At 44.9% G+C, this 13,992-nt stretch overlaps 2 non-coding genes across 2 annotated transcripts; both read left to right on the plus strand.

Annotated features, from left to right (window-relative positions):
- The first annotated feature begins 10,381 nt into the window (after positions 1-10,381).
- On the plus strand, positions 10,382-10,474 carry trnak-uuu. Its single transcript has 2 exons — positions 10,382-10,418; positions 10,439-10,474. It is a non-coding gene; the product is annotated as a tRNA-Lys (tRNA).
- Positions 10,475-11,095: 621 nt separating this feature from the next.
- On the plus strand, positions 11,096-11,168 carry trnav-aac. Its single transcript has one exon. It is a non-coding gene; the product is annotated as a tRNA-Val (tRNA).
- Positions 11,169-13,992: the final 2,824 nt, after the last annotated feature.

Consider the following 13,992-nt stretch of genomic DNA (forward strand, 5'->3'; position numbering starts at 1 on the left):
CTAGCCTCCCACCTCCTCTCAGCAGGCAATTACCTGCTCCATCTGCTGACCAAGTACTGCCGTGCTTCACATTCTCCTTCTGTCATCCCCACTATCGTGGTTTGGCCTTTCATCCCATCCCCTCAATTCCATCACTTTACCCCTTCACTTGCCGCCTTCAATGTCCGTTTCAATATCTTGCTGCTTGATCACGCCTTCGGTCATCTTTTTCCTTATTCCTCTTCACCCAAATTCAAACCCAACTAGGTGCAAACCAACAATAACAACAACAACTTGCATTTATATAGCACCCTCCATGCAGGGTAACGTCTCAGAGCGCTTAACAGTAGCGGAGCCTGACTCCGAGCCGGGGGAAGTGGTGAGGTGGCTGTAAGCATGCTCGAAGAGGAAATTTTTTGGGCAGGGCTTGAAAGAGGGGAGAGAGGAGGCAAGGTGGAGGGATTGAGGAAGAGTGTTCCAGAGTTTGGGGTGTAGTGGCTGAAAGCACAACCTCCGATGGTGGGGCGGAGGGTGCGATGGATGAGCAGGAGGCCGGTGCCAGTCGAGCGGAGGTGCCCCGGTGGTGGATTGGGGAATGAGGAGGTCGGAAAGGTAGGGAGGTGTCAGGGAGTGAAGGGATTTGAAAACAAGAGTGAGGATCTTGAAGTCAATCCGATCGGTGATGGGAGCCGATGGAGCCTGACCAGCCAGAACTGGTGAGATGTGATGAAAATCGTTGAGTGTCCAGCACTTAGGATACCATTTTAATGTGAAAGATGCAAAATAAATGCAAATTGTTGTTGGTGATTTTTTTATGGGAAAACTGGGACTGAGGGAAATATCTCATTTTATTTTTAACATAACATAACATAACATAACAACGTAAGAGTAGGAGGAGGCCATTCGGCCCTTCGAGCCTGCCCCGGCATTCAATCATGGCTGATCTTCTAATCTAACTCCAGCTGATAACCTGACCCTGACTTATCCCCTTAGCTTCAATGTGTGCACCAACTAAGCCATTGATGTTCTATTTTTTGGTAAATTAGATAAAAGGGATAAATTGTGATCTCCTTCAATTCTTCTCTAAATTTACTTTGGGTTACAGCATAAATACACGTGTTCGTACCGCAACTCAAAACTTGAAGCATAATTGCGGAATGGTAAAGGATATACACTGGATCATTGTAACTTGAGTAATTATAGTTTGCTACTTGCCCATATATCACATAGACAACATAAGTCATCCACAACAGTATAAATGTGCCGGATACGGCAAAGAGTAAAACCATGCATTTTCTCCTGTTCTCTATCTCGAGATCGCTGTGATTATTGCTATTGTTATGACCAATGAGACCTTTGCGGATCTTATTAGCCGTTAAGACATGTTGGATCGTTAGAAGGTTCAAGAGAAAAATTAGAAAAAATGGAATGAACGGAACTAAAATGATATGTGCCCAGTTATACACTGCCCATCCAGACGACGTGTAAAAGCTTTGTTTTATTTTACAGAACCACGGTACGTTATTAATTATGTACCAATGTTCATATGCAAAGTACCAGGGAGCACTGCTCAAACAGCTCAATGCCCACATTGTCGCAATAACAATAACTGCTGTTCTTTCAGTCCAATAATTTGACTTTAGTTTCTGACAACAAATTGATACAAAACGATCGAAGGTGAAAGCGACTGTTAGCAAGGCAGAGCTGTCCGCTGCTGCAGCAATGAGACTGGTACCAAACGCACATACGGGAGTAATGTCCAGAAAACAGACCGGGAAATAAAGATAGTTGATCCTCGTCAGCACTACATCAGTGATAACCGACAGTAGGTCTGCCGCTGCCATGGCGACTAGATAGCGAGTGATGCATTTGGAGAGACCACACTTTCCTCTCGACAGGATCACGATGGTCAGTATGTTAGCTGAAATAGAAGAGAACGCAAAAAGTAAAATCAACGGAAAGAAGAATTACTCATATTTCGCCCACAAAATACACAGTCAATTCACTTTACAGTATATTCTGTGAAGCGCTTTGAGACATCTCGAAGATGTGATTATGGCGATATCAAATGCAAGAATTATCATTATTGCAGTCATAATTTTTAACAACGATGTAACTTCCCAAGTAGAATGCATCAATACAATAAATAAACTGAATTAATCAATGGGTCAATACAATCAAATTGTGGAGTCCTGTAGTTTAGTGGTTAGAGCACTCACCTCACAAAGTGAGCAGACCTGGGTTTGATTCCTGGGCGAAGCGAAACATTGGGCAAGTTTTCTTTTACTACGCACCTCTGTTTTCCTAACAGTAACCAGGAACCCAGTTACTAATCCATTGGTGGATAGCTTTTCTGGGGAGTAATAATCCCTTCAAAATAAATAAATAAATAATAATAATTTGGTCACTCAATGCACGACTTTTCCAAGGACACTGATGTGGGCAATTGTCTGCAGCGTTTTGCATACAAAATATACAGTCAATTCACTTTACACTATATTAATATTTAATATAATTAATATATTTAATAGAAGTGTTTAAAATTATCAGGGGTTTTGATAGAGTAGATAGGGAGAAACTTTTATCTGGGAGGTAGAATGGTAACCAAGGGACATAAATTCAAGATAACTGGCCAAAGAAGCAGAGGGGGAAGAGGAGAAATTTTTTGTCACAAGAGTTGTTACAATCTGCAGTAAACTGCCTGAAAGATTAGTGGAAACAGATTAAATAACAACTTTCAAAAGGGAATTAGATAGGGACTTGAAAAGGAAATAAATGCAGGGGTACGGGGAAAGATTGTGAGGTTCTTCCAAAGAGCTGGAATGGGCATGATGGGCCGAATGGCCTCTTTCTATGCTGTAATATTCTGTACAATTCTATATTCTGTGAAGCGTTTTGAGACGTCTCGAAGACGTGATAAGGTGCTGTATCAAATGCAATTATTATTATTATTAAATTATTTTCTTACCGGCAAGCATATATATTCAAAAACAACTTGCATTTATATAGCGCTCTTCATTTGGAAGAGCAGAGGGATCCAGAAGTTATCTTACTTAAATCCACAAAGGTGGGAAGGTTGGTGAAAATATTACCTAGAAAGCAAATTTAATCAAAATAGTGGTGTAGAATATAAATAAAATGATAATATTTCTTGCATTTGAAATACCACACTATTCTATGCCTTTGTCACCTCCGGCTGGACTACTCTAATGCCCTCCTTGTCGGTCTCCCATCCACTACCATCCATAAAATCCAAATCATTCATACAGCCGCCCATAATCTCACCCGCACCAAACTCCGCTCCCTGGTCACCCCAGTCCTTGCCAGACTGCACTGACTGCCTATTCCAGAGAGGATCGACTTCAAGATCCTCACCCTTGTATTCAAGTCCCTGCACTCCTCTGCACCCCCCGACCTCTCTCCTCAAAACAGTACCCGTTGCCTTCGTTCCTCTGGGTCTGGCCTCCTCCTCATCCTCCGAGTCCTCCGCTCCACCCTCGGCGGCCATGCCTTCAGCCACTACGACCCGAGACTCTGGAACTCCCTTCCTCACTCCCTTCGCCTCGCCTCCTCTCTTCCTATTTTCAGGTCTCGGCTGAAGACCTTTCTTTTCGACCACGCCTTTGGTCACCTTCCTCCCCCTCCCCCTGGCTCCTCCTCCTCCTCCTGGCTCGGCCCCGGGATCCGTTACTGTGAAGCGCTCTGAGACGCCGTCCGGCGTGAAGGGCGCTATATAAATCCAAGTTGTTGTTGTTGTTGATTCACCTGCCTCAGAGCATCTTGGAGTGTTGACCATTCCAGAGCTTCATATCGAGCTGGGGAGAGGAGGAATGAACAAAGACATAAACAAAGAGGTAGGTCTTCAGGTCCTAATTGAAGAAAGGAAAGGAGGCAGCAAGGAGGCAGAAGGATTGAGGCGTTGAGTTCCAGAGTCTTGCGTGTAGTGACTGAAAACATAGCTGTCAATGGTGAAGTGGAGGGGATGAGGAATGTGCAGGATGCTGATGTTAGCTGACTAAAGTCGGCAGGTAGAGGAATGGTGTACAGCAAGTCGGAGAAGTAGGGAGGCTCAAATTCATGAAAAGATTTGTTATTAACTGTGAGGATCTGGAAATAAATCTGGCAACGAGTGGGGTCATGGGGATGTACAGGTTTGTACTGATGAGGATAAGGGCAGCAGATTTCTGGGTCAGTTGGATTTTGTGAGAGGTGTAGCTGGTTTGGGAAATGAATGTTTGGCCTGTGAGCAGAGAATGGGTGAACTTGGGACTTTACCTGGAACAAACAAGTGGAGAGATAACATAGTAAATGTCTTTAACCTATGAGGACTTTGGAGAGAGTCAATACGGAGAAATTATTTCCATTGGTCAGAGAGCTAACAACACAAATTGCATTTATATAATACCATTCCCGTCAGAGGACATCACAAAGAGATGGACACTCAATGATTTGCATTGGAGCTGAGGTTAGGATTCCAGGATTGTAGGAACAAAGCATGAAAACTAGTTGAAATCAACAAAATAAATTTACATTGAAGCACCGCTACTTTTTTTTAACTAAACTTAAAAATATTTTTTTTAACTAAACAAAAAAAATTGGTCATTTCAATCCACGACAGTTTGTGGGACACTGCTGTGCGCAATTGGCTGCCGTGTTTCACCCACAAATATAGTCAATTCACTTTACAGTATATTCTGTGAAGTGCTTTGAGATGTCTAGAAGATGCAAGTATTATTATTATATTATTACAGGAACAAAAATGTCAGCAGTATAGCCACAGCAGGAGATAAAGTGTGTGAGAGTAAGTTCCTTAAAATGGCCCTCAGTGAAAGATGGGGTCAAACATTTCATTTAAGAGCATAAGAAATGTTAGATGAAAAAAGACCAAGATCCATCTAATTCGCCTTCCACCTTCCTGGCAGTCGCATAAATATATGTCCCAAACTCCCTATGTACTGTATCCCATAATGTTATTTCCGAAAAGAAAACTATCTAATCTGTGGTTGAAAGAATCAACACTTCCTGCTTCAACCGTCTCCCTGGGAGCCTGTTCCACTCACTGAAATAGTGTTTGCGTAGATTTGTTCTGAATTTACCCCTTCAATCGCATGCTGTGTCCTCTGGTTTTATTATTCTGGACAAGTTGAAACAGCCTGTCATGATCTATTGTTTTGCCCCTTTAGAATCTTAAAGTCGCCTATTATTATTAATTAATAATGATTAATTGTGGAAAATTCTTAAATTCTGAAGCCAGTTTTTTTGTACGAACTGTGGAGAAGCAGCTTCCAAACGAAGACCAAATCAAAGAATGTTCCACCTTTCTATGTCCAACACCATGGTTTCACAGACTAAGGCTGGATGGGATTTCAGACCTGGGATGGGTATTAAGAGTTTCAGGTTTTGGTCTGGTTCTGTGGGCAAACAGTGAGAAAGGTGTGCGATCTCCCAACTACAATACGATGCAAGGCTTTTTGTCCTCGAAAGGGTTGTCTGAAGCGGAGATTCACATTTAGAGAGAGTCGCTCTTCATGTGTTGCTCACAGTTGTGCACCACATTTGCTGAAACGTTTGAAATCTTTACTCTTTCAATACTGGCCTAGTGAGTGACAAGAATAAGTGATTCAAGGACAGGAAAGTATTGATTTGATATTGTAACGAGAGAATGAAAGAGAGAAATAGGACTTTTTTTCACTTTGAGAGGATTGTTATATACGAGGTTTGTTATATACCAGAGAAGGCTGATAGACTCGAGCTATTGGTGCATAAAGACTTTGATATTGACATAAAGATTAACTGGTATTAAAGCAACCAACAAAAGTGACATTGAGAAACAACATGTGTAGCGTAACAGTCCAATTAAGATATAAGAGAAACTAAAATTGGAAGGCCTGATATCTTGAGACCACTATCACTATCATAATAGTGTGAAATTTATCAAATCGAACCGTTTATGAAAGTTGCAAATACCACTTCAAATTAACAGCTTATCAGTGCAAACTGGTCACAATGCTCCATTCCCAAAGGAAGAAATGAAGCAGTAAAATATTGGATGACAAATTGAAATCATTTATGAATGCTTACCAAGGCTTCCAATGACTGCAAGAACAGGATAAAAAATATACATTATCTGGAAAATAATCTCAGGTTGATACACTTTTTCTGAGAAGCTGTGGTATCTCTTCATGATGAAAGCAACAGTTGGACTGATAACAATACAGTGAAATGATTCTCAATTATAAAGTAGGGAAAATCCCATGAGACCATCCACCTGGTGACTGATTCGAATTATTCACAGTCATTTGAACAAACATGTTAAATAATTCATTTTTAAACAAATATTTTAGTTTAATTCAAACACCCTGTCAGCAGATATTTCGGATATTAGATTTAGAGGTTGAAACAGAGCAGAACCAGAATATAGTGTCCAGTTAATGACCCGCTTCAAAAGCAATTAGGGAATAGGAAAGAGGTAGTTGCTCAGCTGGACGTCTGAATATGCTAAAACCTATTAACATGCTTTACAGTATTCAAACCAAACACAGAGTTTCACGCTTCCCAACTACACATGGAAATTCCTATGTTTGGAATGGAATGCACCTTCTCTCCCTAATTTGATAGGTACAGATTGGCAAGAGCACCATTGCCTGGACTTCCTCTCCAAGGAAGCATCTCTTCCTCTCCCGGTAGCATCTCAGAGCGCTTAACAGTGGTGGAGCCTGACTCTGAGCCGGGGGTAGGGCGGGAGGTGGCCATAAGCATGGTCGAAGAGGAAAGTTTTCAGGCGGGACTTGAAAGAGGGGAGAGAGGGGGCAAGGTGGAGGGATCGAGGGAGAGTGTTTCAGTGTTTTAGGGGTTAGTGGTTGAAAGCATGACCTTCGATGGTGGGGCAGAGGGTGCGAGGGATGAGCAGGAGTCCGGTGCAGTCGAATGGAGGCGCCGGGTGGTGGATTGGGGAGTGAGGCGTTGGAGAGGTAGGGAGGTGCCAGAGAGTGAATAGATTTGAACACGAGTGTGAGGATCGATCCATTCGGTGATGGGGAGCCAGTGGAGCCTGGGCAGAACTGGTGAAATGTGCGTAAAGAGTTTGGTCCAGGTCAGTATGTGGGCAGGAGAGTTTTGAATGAACTGGATCTTTTGAATGATGGAGATGGGGAGACTGGTGATGAGTGTGTTGGAGTAATCCAAGCGGGTGTTGACAAACACATGCACGAGGATTTCAGCTTCATTTGGGGTAAGGTACAATTGGAGGTGGGCAATGTGGCAGAGGTGGAAGAAGGTCAGTGACCGGAGGAAGGACAGCTGGGGGTCAAACTGGATGCCTAGGTTGCACACGTGTTCAGTGAATCTGAGGGAGAGCCCAGGGAGGTTGAGAAGTTTAGATCCACAGGAGTGAAGATGTTGATGGAAGCCAAGGAGTATGGCTTCCGTCTTGTCCATATTCAGCTGCAGGAAGTTTGCACTCATCCAGTTCTTGATGTCTGCTAGACAAGCTGATAGAACATCGGGGGGACCTGGAGTTGGTGTTGGAGGAGGCAAAGTAGATATCCGCATACATGTGGAAGTTTACCTGTGTCTGGGGATTACATCGCCCAGAGGGAGCGTATAGATAAGGAAAAGAAGAGGCCAAGGATGGAGCCCTGGGGTACCCGGGCAGGTGACCGGGCTGCTGTGGGAGAAGAAACCATTTGCTGAGATGAAATAGAGACAGTTGGTTAAAGTAGGTCTCGAAACATACAAATCATAATTTTTCAAAACTCCATATTTGTGAATTGTTCCCTTGGATTGCAAAATTGCAAATGTCACTCCATTATTTAAGAACAGAGGGAAGGAGAACCCAGGCAACTGCAATCTGTGAAATCAACCAAAGGCTAGTGGAAATCTGGAATTCTCTCTCCCCACAGGCTGCGGATGCTGAATCCATTCATAATCAAGACTGAGGTGGATACATGTTTGTTAGGGTCATGATATTAAGGAATATGGGGCAAGGTTGGGTAATTGGACGAGGTCCAGATCAGCCATGAATCATACAAGCTCAAGGGGCTAAATAGCCTACTCCTCATTGGATAGGTCTTTCAACCTGACATTCCATTGCCAAGCATGTCACCTTGGAGCCAGTTCAGCTCCAAGGAGACCCTGCTTACTCCCTCACCCCTCACCCCTCCCCACAGAGGACAACACAAGCAAATATATTGTGGGATTTCTAGTTGCGGCCTGCAAAAGACATGCTGAATAATAGCAAAAAATAAATGAATGGGCCTGAAGCTGGTCCCAGTGACTGACATCCCACTGGAGCTGCCGTTCACTCTCCAGCTCAGGCCAGCGATGACCCCATTACAGAGCAGTGTAACAGCTTCTCCCGTCACTGAGCGAATGGGGTCCCGGCCAGTGATGGCGCTGTGTGATGGACCGCCCTCTGATGGTCCTATCTGGTATTACAACATGTGGCTGTCGGTCTGAATCTCCGCAACACAAGACTGTGTGAGGAACCAGATCAGGTTGGGACAGAAGCAGCTGAACAGGACCAGGCCCTGATGCTGATTAATGTCAAACATTAGCTTCAGTCACATCGCTGAACACAGGATGGACGTCAGGCTTTGCTGGACACGAGTTTAAGTTCAGTCAATAAGAAGCCAAAACCGTCCAAAAAGCCTGTAAAGAAAGCGCTGCTAAAGAGAGCTGTAAAGAAGCCACGGTGTGCAGCAGCCTCAGCGAGACCGAGCGGCAAAGACGCAAACACCAGCCATAAGGCAGTAAATCGTCCCCTTTGCTGAGATGAAGCCCCAGAGGCTCTTCTCGGAGCCACACATTCATTTCCTCCCAAACCATCTGCTCGTGATCAATCCTTGTGGGTTGACACAGAGCAGCGCAGACGAGCAGCAGAAATAGAGGGAACGAGGACAGTAGGTTCCCAGATCATTGGTCTGGTTACAGTTGTTAGTGTCACCATCTCTGTACTTGGTTGAATGAAAGCAAAAGAATCCATGTGAATCCTCGTTAGTATAGTGGTCAGTATCCCCGCCTGTCACGCAGGAGACTGGGGTTCAATTCCCCGACGGGGAGGTTATTTTAGTCCTTGTGGTTATTATACAATTTTATGTCCAGAAATTCAAAGTAAATCAAAAATATGTGGCTGCGAATCAGAGAAAATGATGTCAAAGTATTTGTTGTCATGTGGACGTGGTGGAGACTGGAGGTAATGGGGACATTCTGCTTTAGATTGATTTCCTGTCATTGTCACAAACACAGAGCTGGAGATATGGTCTCCGTTCACCTGACTTAGCGTTCCCGTTATCGGATACTTCATGGGGCAACAACAACAACAAGAAGATTATATCTGTATAGTGCCTTTCACGTCAGGAGGACGTCCCAAGGCGCTGAAGATTGCACAGCATTCCAGAGGTTGGGGCATAGTGGCTGAAGGCTCTCCCGCCAATGGTGGGGCGGGTGGGTCGGGGGACATGGAGCAGCCAGAGCCGGCTGAGCGGAGGGAGCGGGCGGGTTGGTAGGGGGTTCGGAGGTCGCAGGGGTAGGGTGGGGTGATGCCATGGAGAGCTTTGTAAGTGAGGACCAGGATCTTGAACTGGATCCTCTGAAGGACAGGGAACCAATGGAGTCGTGCAAGAATGGGAGAGATGGGGTCAAGAGTTTGGTGCGGGAGAGGACACGGGCTGCAGAGTTCTGGATTATCTGCAGCCTGTGACGATATTTGCTCTCTGGACGTTTGATGCTCTCCTCTGAACAGCAATTGTCCAAACGGTTCAGAAGCCGAGCTGGTTACCGGCCACACAAACCATAGTTGTTTTTACTGAAGAATTAATAGAAACAACGGATCTTACAAAGTTGCACAGTCACAGAGATACAAAGTTATAGGAATAGTCGTCTAAATATTCTACAAGACATCTTCAAGCTTTCGATTCTCCAGGCTGTTCACCCTGATTTGCTCATTTCCCCCCAGTGTAGAAGACAGAACCATCACTACTTTCTTTGTCTACTATCCGTACATCTATCTAACTTTTCTTGAATATTATGGGCAGTTACGCAGTGACTAGGCTGTTATACAGAGACCGGTCCTGTTATACGGAGACTCTGTTATTCTCCATAAATCACTGATTGATTGGCACTTTCATGAAACAAGGTTAGCAAAGTAAGATTCTCTCGGCCGAAGCGATCAATGTAAATTAGATAATGTCTTTCCCGTCGTGTGGAGGCCTCAAAGCGCTTGACACTGGTGTGTGGGCACTGAGCTCGAGGGGGAATGATCCCCTTAACCGAGTTTAAAGAGGAATGTGTTGGGATGGATTTTGAACGCGGTGAGCGAGGGAAGCAGTCGGAGGGAATGAAATACATATAATATAGATTGACCATTTTCTGAAGGAATCAAAGATATCCCTGTGGGTGAGGAGCCCGGATAGCTCAGTCGGTAGAGCATCAGACTTTTAAAGCAACTAACCTGACAGTCATCTGAGGGTCCAGGGTTCAAGTCCCTGTTCGGGCGTTATTTTAAATCAACTGTGTTGAGGAGGGAAATCTCTTATTAAGTGGAAGTGGTCATTCACTTTTTTCTGATATCAACATCTTTAAGTATGTCATTAATATCGTATTAATATACAGAGACACACGTCTGTCTTCATGAGACTCTTATTTCCAGAGTCTTGATATTCAGTCCTGAAACTGCAGCCGTCCAACCTCAATAACACACACAAACCTAATACTCACAACTTTCATTTCACACACACAGGGCCTTCCTTGTTTATCAAATCTGTTTCTCTCATTTTAAAACAAACTATTATGAAGACTTGCGAAAATACATATTTCCAGCGTATCATCCTATGGAAGTGTTGGGACTGGACAGCAGTTTTTTAAAGTGTAGTAACAAATCATAACGTTACAGGGAATTTTGTGCAGAACAGTTCTGAAAAGTACGCGAGTAAATGTAGTTGTGACTGAGTGGTAAAGGCGATGGATTTGTTAATCTCACGGCGCACTTTCGGGCCCTGTCAATTACATTCTGCACAGCTTTTTTGAAGAAAAAAGACAAAAACTTGATTTAAAATATCCCAAGTCTTGTGTTGAAAAAAAAGGTTCATTTAAGAATGGCCTCATGAGGCTGCAGAAGGTTTCCATAGTGTAGTGGTTATCACATTCGCCTAACACGCGAAAGGTCCCAGGTTCGAAACCTGGTGGAAACAAACTCTTGTTATTTTTGGTGTCCGCCTGCCTCAGTTGGCAAGACAAATCCAGAAGGTCGGGTGTTGGGATTGTGAACTCACATGATCCAGGCTCTTACTGTAATGAAGGGCTGTTGACCGCTGCCCACCTTCAGTTGAGGACGGAGCAACTGGTGACTGTCTTCCTGGGAGGGGGAAAGTTTCGAGGGATCTCCTTGCCAGGCAGTGGTTTCACTGTCGAGTTATGTGATTTCAGCTGCACTACAGCAGTCAGCAACGCACACCCACAGGCCCAGGACTTGGTTCTAACCATTCTGTGCCAAACACTCTGGAATGAGGTAGATTGGTCGGGATGTGTACATTGGGCCGCAAGTTAAGTCCTTCATTCTGAGTTGAATTCAACTCTGCAAATGTCTCTCACCAAGAGCAGGTCCCCGAGACCCTCATCCACACACTCATCACATCCAGGCTCTACTACGCAAACTCCCTACTTGTCGGCCTCCCCAACTCCTCCCTCCATAGGCCGCAGATCAGCCAGAGCTCTGCAGCTCATGTCCTCTCCCACACCAGGCTCCGCAACCCTATCACCCCCATCCTCGCCCGACTCCACTGGCTTCCCATCACACAGAGGATACAGTTCAATATCCTGGTTCTCTGTGACCTCCTAACCTACTAACAGCTTTTCTGCTCCCTCCGCTAAGTGTACTCCGGCCCGTTTCACGTCCCCCATCTCGCCTGCCCCACTATTGGTGGGCGGGCATTCAGCCTCTCTTGCCCACTCTCTGGAACTACATTTGCCTTAACCTCACCCTTACCTCCTTCAAGACCCGTCTCAAGACCCTCCTCTTTGCTTTTGGTCAACTTTCTACCCCTACCCTCCCCGCCCTCCAGCTCCTCCTGATCACATCCACCAGTTCGGGTGTGGATCCCTTACTGTCCAGCGCCTTGGGACGTCCTCGACATGAAGCTGACTACACTGTTGTTGTTTTCTTCACCATTGCAGAGATTCTTATAACAGACACAACCTGTACTTAATAATAATCCTCGCATTTGATATTGAGCCTTATCGTGTATTCGAGATGTCTCAAAGCGCTTCACAGAAGTAGTGCTCTTCACTGACCAAAGTTTTCAGCGAATCCGTGAAGAAAAAAGTTGCTGATGTAAAACATCTGTTTTACATTTCTGTTACAAGACGATGGCTGTGCTGCTATATCGATCTCTCTGTACATTTTCACGAGGCCTTGTAGTTCAGCGGTAGCTCATAACCTGCAGATCCAGAGATCTGTGATTCAAATCCTGACTTCCTTTATGTTCCTTCACTATTACCAAATCATTTTCTGTCACTTTTCTGCTTTCAAATGATTCAGTGCTGTTTGCGAAATGCGCAATTCATCTGCTTGAAAGCAAAACATTACCATTTCAATTGATGGATGAGATTTCCGGGAAAACAAGGATAATGCGTTCAATGGAAGCACAGAAAAAACTTGTTGCTTTCATTTGTAAATTAAATTGAGGGTATCTTTTCTTTCAACTGCTGCTGCCGTAACATCAATAAATTCCAAACCCCAGGATGGGGAGAACTACAGGATGATTCGCTGGTATTTCTCTTTGCACCACATCTGGTTTCATCCTCACTCTACAGGAACCATTGCGTTTGATTACAAAGATCAAATGGGGAAATGTTGGGATTTGTTCCAGGACAGAATAGTTAGAATATTGAATGTCCTGCCTGCATATTCCATGTGAGTTTCCCGAAGTGAACCAGGTAAATATTCCTAAAAAGGAGACAGGGTTATGTAGAAAGAGCGGGACAATGTGACTGAAAGGACTGCGCTTAAAAGAGCAATCACAGATACGATAGCCCCCTTTCTCTCCTGTACATTTCTATGGTGCTATATATAAATAAATCAGCGTGTCTACTCCTTTTTATACACAGGCCACTTTATGGGTCCTTTTGGCCATGGCCAGAGTCAATAAAATGATAAAATAAAATGGCACTTCAATAAAATGCTGTCGATTCTGTCTCAGCACAAACCAGTTTGGAGAGAAACCATCAGTTTCAGAAGTGAGAGAAACCGAGATGAGGAACCGAGAAGCTGAGCAGCTGTAAGTCGCTGTGGAGCCTCCTGGCTTCACTCTCCTGAGCAGCTCCACACACTGAGCCTCTCCTCGTGCCCGGGGCTCAAACTGCTCCCCCCTAAATCCCCCCCCAAAGCTCCCCAAAGCCGCACAGCCTCCGGCAGCCGCCGCCGCTTCAACCAAAGCCGCCGGGAACAACCGTGTCGCCCCCGAAGCAGGAATCCAGCTGGAACCCGAGGGAGGAGAGCAAACAGATGGTGGTGATGTCGAGCAGCACAAAGGCTTGTCCCCCGGTCGCCGTCAGGGAGGTTCTGGATGCTAAAGGCTACAGGACGGAAACTCACAGACACCAGGTCAGGGGTTGTCTGAACAGACTGACAGAGAAAGGTGTCCTGATCCAGACCAAGGGCACTGGCCACTCCAGCTCCTACACACTCAACAAGGACAACACAGCAAAGAAACCGGCCTCGTGGGGAAACTTACAGCGAAAAAAGCCAAGTTCATCCAGAAACCATCTGAGGGTAAGAGTGTCAGTAAAGCCATGTCTCCCCTCGCCAAGAAAACACACAAACCAGCAGTCAATAAGAAGCCCAAACCGTCCAAAAAGCCTGTCAAGAAAGTGCTGCTAAAGAGAGCTGTAAAGAAGCCACGATGTGCAGCAGCCTCAGCGAGACCGAGCGGCAAAGACGCAAACACCAGCCATAAGGCAGTAAATCGTCCCCTCTGCTGAGATGAAGCCCCAGAGGCTCTTCTCGGAGCCACCCAT

The sequence above is a fragment of the Callorhinchus milii genome, unplaced genomic scaffold (assembly GCF_018977255.1).
Source record: "Callorhinchus milii isolate IMCB2004 unplaced genomic scaffold, IMCB_Cmil_1.0 Scaffold19, whole genome shotgun sequence".
Classification (NCBI taxonomy): Eukaryota; Metazoa; Chordata; class Chondrichthyes; order Chimaeriformes; family Callorhinchidae; genus Callorhinchus; species Callorhinchus milii.